Genomic DNA, 14135 nt, shown 5'->3' on the forward strand with positions numbered 1-14135 from the left:
AATGGGATTTAAAAAAAAATATGAAAAATACGTTTACTTCACATTTAACGTCACGTCACGTCGTACCGCTGAAAAAAGAATGAGCTTCTCAGGTTATTTTAAAGCAAGTTGTCCTCTGACCAAACGGCTGCAGTCAGTAACCCTCACTGAGACTGAACCTCTGAGTGTAGTAGAGTAGAGGATAGAAGAGGTATCGCTGACAAGCGTGAAGGGTTTTCATTGGCTTACGGGGAAAGGGTGAGGGATTTGATTGGCTCACGGTCTCCAGGGGTTCATTACACCACGACTCAAGACGACACGCGCCTCCCGCCCCTTTTGCACAAGCCGCGCATTCAGTGCTGTACTTTATGTTGGCAGAAGAGCGTTTATTAGCGGTCCGCGTCGACACCGTGCACTGCAACTGATGAATATATGCAGATTCAATGCTGGGTAACGTTCACTGGCTTCTGAAATACATCTTTCAGCAATGGTTTTAATATTTGCTTTATATGTTTTTTTTTCATTTCTTGAACAGTCATTCAAGTTCACAACACTTTTGTTTGTTCTCACATCATACACCTCTCTCTCTCTCTCTCTCTCTCTCTCTCTCTCTCTCTCTCTCTCTCTCTCTCTCTCTCTCTCTCTCTCTCTCTCTCTCTCTCTCTCTCTCTCACACACACACACACACCTCTGATTCACTATCTTTGTGGACACCAAATGGTTTTTATACTGTACAAACTGTATATTATCTCCCCTTACACCCCATCACACACAACTTTCTGCATTTACATTTTAACACACACACACACACACACACACACACACACACACACACACACACACACACACACACACACACACACACACACACACACACACACACACACATACACACAAACTTACTCATGCACACATACTCCCAAACACATACTCCCAAACACACACTGACAAACACAAATTCACACACAGAAAAGTTGCATTTCAAGTGGACTCCACATTTGCATGCATAGTTTACATGCAAAAGCTGCAATCCATGGCAGGGTGTGACAACCTGCAGGTAAAAACTAAGAGTCGGATCACTTAGAAACGTCAAATAATAGCATATCTTTCATTCACAAACTGCTTATTTGAGGCAGGGCCGTAACCATCATAGAAATAATGGCATGCAATAATTAGAAACAGACAAATTGGGCAAATTGCATATGCTCAAAATTACTATATCTATTCTCTGCAATCTTCAGGGTTAGGCCACATGTTTTCATCAACATCACGATTTTGTCCAAGGGTAATATGCGCTTGGGATAAAACCGGTTGGTATGCCCACCCTTGGATCCTGCACCTCTCACTGCATCTCTCACTGCTCCTGCATCTCTCACTGCATCTCTCACGTCTTGTGCACCTCTCACTGCATCTCTCACTGCTCCTGCATCTCTCACTGCATCTCTCACACCTCTCACTGCATCCCTCACGTCTTTTGCACCTCTCACTGTATCTCTCACTGCTCCTGCATCTCTCACTGCATCTCTCACACCTCTCACTGCATCTCTCACGTCTTGTGCACCTCTCACTGTATCTCTCACTGCTCCTGCATCTCTCACTGCATCTCTCACACCTCTCACTGCTTCTGCACCTCTCACTGCATCTCTCACTGCTCCTACACCTCTCACTGTATCTCTCACTGCTCCTGCACCTCTCACTGTATCTCTCACTGCTCCTGCACCTCTCACTGTATCTCTCACTGCTCCTGCACCTCTCACTGTATATCTCACTGCTCCTGCGCCTCTCACTGTATCTCTCACTGCTCCTGCACCTCTCACTGCATCTCTCACGTCTCCTACACCTCTCACATCTCTCACTGCTCCTGCACCTCTCACTGTATCTCTCACTGCTCCTGCATCTCTTACTTTATCGCTCACGTCTCGTGCATCTCTCACTGCATCTCTCACGTCTCCTGCACCTCTCACTGCATCTCTCACTGCATCTCTCACTGCATCTCTCATGTCTCATGCACCTCTCACTATATCTCTCACTGCTCCTGCACCTCTCACTCCATCTCTCACTGCTCCTGCACCTCTCACCGCATCTCTCACGTCTCCTGCACCTCTCACTGCATCTCTCACTGCTCCTGCACCTCTCACTCCATCTCTCACTGCTCCTGCACCTCTCACTGGATCTCTCACGTCTCCTGCACCTCTCACTGGATCTCTCACTGCTCCTGCATCTCTCACTGCATCTCTCACTGCTCCTGCACCTCTTACTGTATTTCTCACTGCTCCTGCATCTCTCACTGCTCCTGCACCTCTCACTGCATCTCTCACATCTCCTGCACCTCTCACTGTATCTCTCACTGCTCCTGCATCTCTCACTGCTCCTGCACCTCTCACTGCTCCTGCACTTCTCACTGCATCTCTCACGTCTCCTGCACCTCCCACTGCATCTCTCACTGCTCCTGCACCTCTCACTGCTCCTGCACTTCTCACTGCATCTCTCACGTCTCCTGCACCTCCCACTGCATCTCTCACTGCTCCTGCACCTCTCACTGTATCTCTCACTGCTCCTGCACCTCTCACTGTATTTCTCACTGCTCCTGCATCTCTCACTGCTCCTGCACCTCTCACTGCATCTCACTGCTCCTGCATCTCTCACTGCATCTCTCACTGCTCCTGCACCTCTCACTGCTCCTGCACCTCTCACTGTATCTCTCACTGCTCCTGCACCTCTCACTGCTCCTGCCCCTCTCACTGCATCTCTCACTGCTCCTGCACCTCTCACTGCATCTCTCACTGCTCCTGCACCTCTCACTGTATTTCTCACTGCTCCTGCATCTCTTACTTTATCTCTCATGTCTCGTGCATTTCTCACTGCATCTCTCACGTCTCCTGCACCTCTCACTGCATCTCTCACGTCTCCTGCACCTCTCACTGCATCTCTCACTGCATCTCTCATGTCTCCTGCACCTCTCACTGCATCCCTCACTGCAGTACACAGTGTTAGTTTGACCTTGAAAGCAAGTTCGCAAAAGGTTGGTATCTCTATCTCCTGAACACCTTTACATAATCACACATTAAAAATTGGTATACAAATATTTATAATTCTGAATATAATTTTGTCAGTGTGTTAATGTTGACCCAAGAAGCGACTGAGCCTACATAAATCATAGCGTCAGTGCCTTATAAACCTAATTATGCCCTTATTTAAAGGCACAATATGTAAGATTGCAAGTTTGAGGTAAAATGCACTTTTTGGTTGGGGTTGTTTATGTCAAAACACTATATAAGCTGTGATTCAAATATTAAATAATTTTATGTTGTTGTTGTTGTTGTTGTTGTTTCCTTTTACACTGAATGTTTGCTGCTTCAATCTAGATTGAGTAGGCTATTGACTGTATAGGGTACATTTAGTATAGGGTGTGAAAATTGTACAGCTGTGGTACTTGTATGGGGTGTGAATTCTGTATAGAAGATGTGACTAAAACTAACACTAAAACTAATTAAAAAATAAATAAAACTAAGCATTTAAAAAAAACACTTTAAAAACTAATTAAAACTAAACTGAATTTAAAAATAAACATAACATCAGTGAAATCTGTGGAAACATAAAAAGAGCCAAGTAGCCTATAGGCTAAATAATAATGTTGCATGCTAGTATTTGAAATTGTTTTTAATTGGTTAGTATTGTTTTTACATTATATTATTTCATATTTTTAGTTCGATTAATCATGACAACTCTTAGAGTGAATAGATTCAACCAGCATTTTATTAACTTAGAGCATGGAAAGTACATAGACTTGATTTTGATGGACGAGATCTGCTACACTGCTGAACAAATACATAATGTTCAGCTTAGTCAAGATAACAACAAGGAAGGCTGCTGAAGAATGATGTAACCCCCAAGCAGATCTCTAGTAAAGATCTCTAGCTGATCCAGTAAAGCCACATAGATGAGGAAGTACCTCCGAATGGTTGGTGTCATAGAACTGAAAGAACCAATCGGCGATTAATAGAGTTTCATGACTGAACTTTGTATTTTCATCTGAGAACCCTAATACTATCTTAATGAAAGTAGGATTTTATTTTATTCGACACTATGAGGAAAAGGAAAGGGCACACACAGAGACATCAGGCACTTTTTGCTGTTAAAATAGTAAACAGGAAATATACAGCTCTAGAAAATTAAATTAAAGGGTTACTTCAGTGATTAGCATATGGTTTTGTATTAGTAGAAACCCTGGAGTGGGCTATGGCCCTGCACTGTAAAAAAAAAAAAAAAAACTGTGTTGGTTTTTGTTGGTTTAACTTAAAAAAGTAAGTAACCTGGTTGCCTTAAAATTTTGAGTTTATTGAAATTTGATACAATGAAGGAAATTTGTTTAATAAATAGAAACTCAAAATATGATTGTATCTGAACCACATAAAAAAATCGATAAATCATGAAAAAGCACTATTTGGCATGTTTCACTGCGGCATTAGAAATACCACACACACACACACACACACACAATTACCCAATAAGCTTACAAAATCTTTTAATAATATTTTAATAAACGTTGTCGAATCTCAAAAATTTTTCATTGTATTAACTCAAAATTTTAATTTCAATGAACTCAAAATTTTAAGGCAACCAGGTAACTTTTTTTCGAAATAATTTTTTACAGTGTCGAGAACACGACAGAAAATGCGTCATCGATGCGTCATCGGATATATTTTTGGCCAGAGGCTAAAGACTACACCCAGCAGAGGGCGCTATTTCGCCATGTTTTCAACTCGCACATGGGGGGTGGGAGATCACACTCACAGCTCAGCTCGCAGCTGCAGGCATTCATGTAAATGGAGTGGTCGGCGGAGCAAAGTGAGTGTTTCAACTTTTCATATTAATTCCTATTAAAAGTTAAGCTTCCAAAGGCATGAACTTTAAATGCGCCAGACTGAACACGTGCTGTGAATGACTGCCATGAGTGCGGACGCATTTACCTCAGCTCTCATCACGAGAGGTCATTCAGCTCATTGATCACGGTGAATGTAATCTGACTCCTGCTGCGTTTGTGCTGTGACACTCCCTCAGCGGCTAAATCACATTATAATGAAACAGACATGTTCAGTTTTTAATTGTAGTGTCTGTTCTCTAACTGAACTGATTTTATGAAAATGAACGCGGTGGGAATGTGATCCAGTCACAGTGATTTAGTAGCGGTAGCTTTGGGAATGGCCTCGTAGGGCAGGGAAGTATTCTGGGAATTGTTGTCTTCCATGAGACAAAAATACATTTTATGTTGTTTTTTAGTCTAGAAAGCACTAAATTCTAAAATAATTTCACATTTCTTTTACATTAATAACTCAATTTAAATACAGATTCATCTTCCCAGCACTGAAGTACCTCTTTAAGAGACCACTGCATTTTTCATTCTACTGAATGAGGTGCTGATTAGGTGATCACCTGAACCAAATCTCATTTAATAAGGAAAGTATTTAAAAAAAAAAAAAAAAAAAAACTATTCTGTGGTAATCACTATCCTCTTGCAGTAGGACCAGCAGGATGGCAAAATAATGCTAGTACCTCAAAAGTAATTGGAATCAAAAATTACTATTGACCATGCCTAAAAAGTTGAAAAGGAAAGTTTTGAGTGAGGAAAAGAAGGGTTCAATTCTGGCTTTACTGGCAGAGGGATGTGCTAAGTGTCAGGTTGCTTCCATCCTTAAAATTTCAAAGATGGCAGTTCATTAGAACAAGGTCAAGCAGCAGACACTGGGGACACAAAAGCTACAGACCGGCAGAGGGCGAAAACGACCTTCCACTGACCGGAATGTAGGGATGCACGATTATGACATAAATCATAATTTTCGATTATTTCCCTGAAATTGTAATTGCGATTATTAAATATGATTATCACAATTTACGTTTAATGATGTTTTGAGTAGCTTTAAACTAGGGGTGTAATGATATACTTGTGTCAGGATTCAATATAAATCATGATACTTAACTTATCAATTAAGTTATTGATATTTTAAGACAAAATAAAGAGGTTTTGGTTGTTGTTTTTTTACTTTTTTTATTAAAATATTAGTATTATTATTGTATTATTATCAGGACCCACAAAAATTCCCCCATTGCATTATTATACATTATATTCAGCATTATATATAGTGGTTTAATGTTGTAATGTCACTGAAACTCGAAACGTCAATGTTTTTCCCCTCATGCATTACTCGTTTTCAATGCAGGCAGCATTCTCACGTTCGCTATGTCCCTCCTCTCCCGCTATTAACGGACTATACATAAACCGTCTAAAATGCTTTAAATAATAATACAAACTTAATGTGATCTGGTGATTTAAATTATGTTTGTGCTTTCTCTAATAAGGAGTGCCGCTTTAAATTATGTTTTTCTCTTGACTTAGTTTGAGGAGTGTCATTCCAGCAGTGCTCGCACTTCATATGATCAATGCAATCCTAAATCCTAATCCACAGTTCTAATCGCAAGAAAGTTTGTCAAAATGACTAATCCTAAACTGTAAATGTTTAGCTCATCTAAAATGTTTAACTCTGCATGTAATTACTTTCATGTTGTTTTTCGCAATCACTTTAACGCTAATGTTTACTACAGTATGCAAGTCGTGGTAAATCTGGTCATCAGATAAAGCCATTGTGTCTCTTCAGAATACATGGATTTGGATTAGACACTCAATTAGTTATTTTTACAATGCTTTTATGACATTTATTGGATCTTTTTGATTAAAAGTTTGAGAGGAATGGACCTGATGCCCGAAGCGTCAATACTTTATGATGTAAAGAATACTTTATACTTCATTTGTTCCCTTTTATAAGCTCCTTGTGTTTGTCAGTCTTTGTTGGATTGTTGTCGTGTCTACGTCTCTTGTTTCCCCGTTATACTCCGGTATGTTCTGTTTTGAAGTTGCTTATTGTTTTTGAATTATGTAATGTTTTTCCCACTCGTGGGTTGTTGTTTTGAGTTTATGTTTCATTTTGTAAATACACCTTTATTTATCTGCACTTGAGTCCTCGCACCATTTTCCTTTGTGTTGACATCACAAAATGATCCATCCACCCCAAGCAGGACTTGTTTTTTGTTGATTTTGTTTTCCCCGTCCTTCCGATGGAGTTAGAGAAAAGCCTGCGGGTGATGTGACACCTGAACTCCAAGTACATCTGTCAACAGGGGACGGATATACGACAGTTTACAGGCCTGCTCCTTATGGAGGAGGACCATTTTAATCTCGATGAGGCAGAGTGGATAGAGACTTTTAATCTCTGCCTTGACATACCCCTCTGTCCGGGGGTGATGGAGAGAATGGGGAGTCTGGGGTTCTGGGAATTCGTTGACCGCCTGGACCCCAGTCCTTCCATGGTCCCAGTTCTGGTGGTCCATGTTCCAGTGGACCTGACTCCAGAGGACCCAGTTCTGGTGGGTTCTAAGCGGAGAAGGAGAAGGAAGATTATCCTCATCTCTGCTCCAGTGGTCCGTGTTCCGGTGGACCGTATTCCGGTGGACTCAGTACCTATGGATTAAGTTTCGGTGGACTCAGTTCCAGTGTATCGGTGTGAACAATGATCAATGTGATCAATGTGAAAGCCCTGTTTGCTCATGGGCACAAGGGCCCCCTCCGTGACCTTCATAAAGACACGGAGGGGCAGGGCCAGCGAGATGGGTAGGACTTTGTACTGAAATGCTCGCCTCTCGAATGCAAAGCGCAGGAACAGCCTGTGTCAGGAGAGAATCGAGACATGAAAGAACAAAATGCGGAAATGCCTGTGAAAATGCACTTCTGCACGAGGATCTTGACCGGTAACCTGTGAAGGCTCTGATTCAGTACTCGCAGGTACAAGATTGGCCGTAACCCACCGGTTTTCTTGGGTGCAATTAAGCATGGATTGTAGAAGCCTGTCTTCATATCGGCTGGAGGGACCGGCTCTATTGTGTCCTTCGCAGTAGGACTGCAATCTCTGCATTCAGGATTTGGGCTTCAAAGTGAAGCGGACGCCGTGAACCTGGAGGGATGCTGGGTGAACTGAATTGCATAGCCCGTGCAATGAGCCAGTGAGATGGACTGGACCTACGGTGTACCCACAGTGGGGAAGCGAGGTGGAATGCAGGCACCGGCCTGGGGCGGCTGTCTCGTGGAGGCGGCCCACATTGAAGTGTGAGTGTGCTGTGCAACACTTACCTGATTCCACGGTTGGCATAGGTTCCGAGAGGAGTCTGTGTTGTGTCCACACGTCGTCCACTGCTGCCCGCTGGCGAAAGAGGAGGAGGATGAGTGTGGTCCGGTGTTTGAAGGAAACTGCTCTTTTATTGAAATTTTGCGAACAGAAATAAAATGGAACAAAAGATTATCTACCCGGCCCTCCTCCAGGGGGTGTAGCGGTGTGGTCACCTTCTCCTGAAGAGCAGTCCTCCTCATCGCCGAGTCGCCTATTTCAGGGCCTCTTGCCCTTATCCTTCTTTGGTGCGGCCTTGACGGGTGGGGGGGCCTGCTTGCGCTCGGTTCCACAACGTCACTTGGATGGAGGCTGCTGCTGCAACGCGGGAGCAGAGGCAGACGCAGGCAGCCAACCTTGGCGACGAGTAGGCTGAGGTGCTGCAGGCGGAGGGGTGGAGGGAGCAGCTGACCGCCATGGCCAGATGTGACTGATGACCTCAGTCTGCTTTTGTGTGGCCGAGAACTGCTGGGTGAAGTTCTGGACCGCATCAACAAAGAGACCAGTCTGGGGACAAGAAACAGCCAGAGATGGTGCTCCGGGAGATCACACGGCCCACGCGATAAACATCGTTGCACGAAGCACAGGGTCAGTTGCGGTATTCAGTTCCTGAAGAACTGCGGGATTGTGACCACCCTCGTGCAGGTTCTTCAGTGCCTGTGCCTGATGAACCTTCAACAACACCATAGCATGTAAGGCAGAGCCTGCCTCTCCACAAGCCTGGTAGGCCTTCCCGTTCAGAACGCAGGAGCACCTACAGGCCCGGGAGGGGAGACACGGGTTCCCCCCTGGATGTGGAGTTAGGGCACAGTTGCATAGCAACAGCCTATTCCATGGGAGGATCCTGCGTGTATCCCTTTGCAGATCAGCCATCAAGGGTGGTGGGGGAGGAGGATCCACTAGACAGGTTTTGGGCAGTAAACGTTGTGGTCCATGATTTAGTGAGCTCCTCATGCACGAGCCACCCCAAGAAATCAATCATCCAACCTTGAGGGTTAGAGACATGGTGGAGGGTTCCTCATGAGCCAGACCTTCTCGGTGGCCCGGAAAAGCATAGCCATCTTCTCTGAATCGACACAGTCAGGGAAGTAGTGCAGCCTGACATGCGCGCTCTCTCACACGAAGGCGTCCTTACCAGCAATTAAAACTGATTTTTTTTGCGCTCTCCACCCAGCTCACCAAACCAGGTTTGAGAATAGCCTTTGTGGTTGCTCTTACAAATGACAAATAGAGATAGACCGAAGTTCACACTGCTACTGTGTCGTCACACCAACAACGACTGAAGAGATCGCTCCCAAAAGGCTGGCTTTCACTCTCAGTCATACTGCGAAGTAAAGAGTGATATCTGGCATTACCACCTACCACTCGACTCTGAAGCAAATAATTTGATGCAAACACTTGTCTCATTTATACCCGTGCTGTGTGGCATGTTTCAACAGTTTCTGTAATTCCATCTGGTGTAAGTGTTTTTATGGAATTTTTGGAATGAAGTTTTGGTAGATGTATTGTGCTAGTGTATTATTGTATTTTGAAAATTTGAGTTGGAGTTTAGTTTACAATGTTTTATGATTTTAAGCATGAAATTAACCGTTTTGCCAATTGTGTGTTAGGCGTGTTGGTGTGTTAAGAGTTTAGAAAATTTGGTAAAAGTATTGAAAAAATTGTCATTGCGATTGTAAAAAACTGTTACATTGTGTAGGAGTTTTTGCTGCATTTTGTGATAGGACACACGCACATGGCAGTGGTCAACCATTTCACATCATACAGGTCCATACTCTGAAAAAAAAATTATGAAACGTATTTGAATCCTGAAGGAATGTATGGGACACAGAAATACTTTGTCATGCATTCAACTCGTGTAATTTTGACCTCATCCAGCGGAAGTGATGACGCACTTGCGGCTGCTGAACATAGTGTTGTATTTGATGTAAAAAATAACATGAATACTGCTCAGTTTCTCAAACAAACTGATCGTTGCGTGTCTTAAAACATCAGTGTCACCATGAGCACAGGGTTTGATTCACATGTCCATGTGTTTTTTACTGTCATAGTGGCTCTAAAAGAAATACACCCCACTGACATGCATTATACAAGCAACGGTTGTAGTTAAAAGTCTTAATTTGTGTTCTACTAAAGAAACAAACAAACACACCTATATCTTGGATGTCCTGGTGGTAAACAGATCAAACATAACATTTTCATTTTTGGGTGAACTTCCCCTTTAGCAGTGTAAATCAGTCAGAATGCATGAAATAGCATTAGCATATATGAGAAGTAATAAAAATATTTGCAAATAGTTTACTTCATAACAATAGAAGATACTTTTTTGTAATATTTTCATCAACATTTTTGTTTATTTCCTTAAATCCCTTTGAATCCTTTAATAATGTCAACATCAACATCAGTTGAGGACTGCAACAACAACTTTTAAATGATAATACCCTGACTGGACTACTGTTGTCCAAGTATTTAAAATTAACATGATTTCTTAATGTCTAGTGACATATCAGGGCCATTTTATGATTAATTGAAATACATTTCTTACATACAGTTCCTTTAAATAAACCAATAAGACCAATATGAAATAAAGTATTTACTGTGTGAACTATTCCACTAATAATCATAATCTTAACAGACTGTCAAACTTTTCACAGCTGATTTGTGGAAGATTTAGTCATTCAAAAAATGATAAAATAATGAATTCAGAAAAAACATGCAAGAAATGGTTGATTCTGTTCCGGCTCTGTTTGGAAGAATTTTAAAGCAAGGAAACGTCTCCTAGATGGTAGCATTAAATCAGTGTTTCTTACTCTGGCCATTAACTATTCACTGAGTAAAGTGAATGGTTCCACTAGAAGTTCTAGTGATTGAGCAGACAATGTTTTGACATTCCAGGTGGTTTTAAACTTGATTATCATATAGATCCCTAATGTCTTAGTGATTCAGGTAAATTATTTTTTTAGGCTCAATAGAAATATGACATTTTTCACTGATTAGAAGACCGTATCTACACTAAAATACTTTAAATAATTTTGAAATTTCATGGTATGAGCCTTCTGTTTGTTTTATTTTTTTCTGTTTTATTATCTGTTTTCTCCAAGTATACTTGTAAGAATCAGTGGAAGATGAACTAGAGTTTAGTTTAAATGTTTGCTAAACTCTGATATGAAACCATATAATAAACTCCTGTAAAGAGAAATTTTACCTAGAAGGGCATGTTTTTTAGTCTTTCCAAAACATTGGACTTCCTTCGTATTTTAACACCTTCAAAATTATAGCAGACAAGCACTGAAATGTGAGAGTTATGTTTGAAATAGAACTGATTGAGAACTTTTGAAAGTGTATTTTGCACTTTAAATCTGCCTCTGTTTATGAGGGATGACTTACAGTCAGAAAAGCATGTTTAAGAATGATTAAAAAAAAATGATGTCCTTATATGGTTCTAAACTGGGAGGTTTTCACATCAAATGAGCCATTATCACCTTTTTTTTAAATGGCAACCAGTATTTTTGCAGGTCCACAGGCGGAGGAAAGTGCATCATTCGACAGCACGTTTAACACCTCACAGTAATCCTCAACAGCGATACTAAACCCCTGCAGTGAAGATCTAAAAGCAGGCAGCAATTTTTTAATCATACCCACCACACTCACTGCACATTTCTAAGCCTGTATCGTTTTAGTCGATATTGCAGTATCTCCATTAGTCGCTATATTGTCATTTAAACAAACAGCCTTTGATCCCTGCTTGCCATCTGGCAACATTAAAATCCACCTACAGCACAAGTCCCTGCTAAGCGCAAAACAAACAGCGCCATGCTGCAACATAGCAGATGAGATGAGTATTATATGCTGACAGGGTTAAGCCTCTTTAAGTTAGAGAGAGATGTTCATTTCTGAAATTAGACAGTCATGGCCTGGTGAAAGTAGCTTTCCAAATGTGCCCTTGCATCATGTTTTTTTTAATGTTTTTTAATGTACTGTATTGCTTATATGCAATCCATGTAATAATGTATCATTGGTTGTTGCTGTTAGTTTGTTGAGACTGTGATTGTTGAGGTTTTCTAAGGGTGACAAATTAAGCTTTTATGCAACTCTGAAGTTTACAGTCATGATTACAATAGCTTCAGTTTGATTCACAATTTCAGCAGTACAAATGTCAATGACAAATGTCTTATAGGGTTATGTATATAATCTGTTTCCCTGAGAAGTAAACGAGATGCTGCGTCAGTTGCTGATGCAATGGGAATGCCCTTGGTGCGCACCGGTGTTTGAAGTATGTGTAGAACATGCCATTTCATTGGCCGAGGCAGCCGTGTGCATGTATGATAGACGTCGTCAGCTTCTATTTTTCTAAAGAAAGATGTGCAGGCTAACCTAGAAATCTAGACGCACCCTAGCGGCAGCAAATCTAATCTGCCTGCGAGTGTCGTCTAGCAACTCTCAATACACTTCTGAGCTGTAAACGCCAAACTCTGGTCGGGCCAATCACATCGTGTATAGAGTCGGTGGGTGGGGCTTAACATAATGACGGCAGAGTTGCGCTTGCGTGCTACTAGTAAACACAGAAACTGGCGAACGGCGGTCTTCCGTATCAGCTTTGACCGCGATTCTGGAAGACTTGGAACGGCACTGAAGTCATTCTTAAAAAGGGAAGATGTGTTGGGAGTTTTGCTGACCAGATACGGCAAAAGTTTAATCTTTCAACTAGCTCTGGTTGGCTGTAGTGCTATCCAATTGTGTGCACGCCGTGCAGAGGGAGTTTGAAAGACAACCGTTTATCCCGCCCCTCGGATTGAGCCCTGTCAATGGTGGGTTTCTAGACCAAACATCTTGATGTGGGTCTGGCTTGTCAGGCTATGTGCAGGCATGTCTGAAGTATGGTACCACAATGCAGCATCTCGTTTGCTTTTCAGGGAACCAGGTTTCATACGTAGCCATAAAGCCTAATTTCCACTGAAATCAAAGAGTCAACCAATCAAAATGCTGTGCGAACTCTACCATTCAGCATGTTCTACCCCAAAAATCCTACCCCTGAAAGTTCCTGAATTTTGAAAAAGTACTACCTCACGAACAGGGACTTTCTGAGGGGGGGAAGACCCCTAGTTTAGAACCTGGTTCTTGTGGTCGAAACATACAGAGTACCACTCCCAATTTCTATAGTTCCTGCGGAAAGTTCCTGTGGTGGAAACATGGATCTTTTTTTTCGGAGATTTTCCCTCAATGCTGCATCAGTTGCTGACACTATGGGAATGTTGTGTCTGCAAGCTGTGATAGAAACCACAAGGGAGCAAACATTCAACAACCAAGGGATCCAGATCCATATAGGTAGGCTTTTATCTTCTTTTTTTTTTTTTTAGATTTCAAGTTGCCAAAGTGCTTACTGAGTGATCTGTAAGAGTTTCGATGTATAGATGTGTGAACACTCACCCCAGCTCAATGCCCCTGCTCATGATAGAGCCTAATTTTCTAGAGCCCTTGGGAGCAGAGCTATAGCCTTGACCATACAGAAAGAGAGTAAAAAGACCAATCAAGTGGAATGTCATTCACATACCTCAACATCATAAAGAGCTTAGAAAGCAACCCAAAGCATTCAACCATACCTGCAGTTCAACCTCTGGTTCTCAAACAGAGGAGCCTTTCCAAGGGAGGAATGGCATACAAGAGAGTGGCAGGCCTATAGCAACTCGACCACTACAACCCAGCTATTCCTCATCTAGCATGGGAACATAGCTAGTCCCTGCTCAACAACACACTGCTTCGGGCAATAATTTGGCATTTTCACACTTCAGAGTTCAGACACTGACGCACCCCGAAGGAGTTCAAATAGCGTTTGCAACTGATAGTGTGATATTTTTGTTACATTTTGGGTACATTTTAGTACACAATCATTATTTTTGCATAAATACATCATATTTTTTGTAAATGAAATAATGATACACTGAT

The sequence above is a fragment of the Pseudorasbora parva genome, chromosome 9 (genome assembly GCF_024679245.1).
Source record: "Pseudorasbora parva isolate DD20220531a chromosome 9, ASM2467924v1, whole genome shotgun sequence".
Taxonomy (NCBI): Eukaryota; Metazoa; Chordata; class Actinopteri; order Cypriniformes; family Gobionidae; genus Pseudorasbora; species Pseudorasbora parva.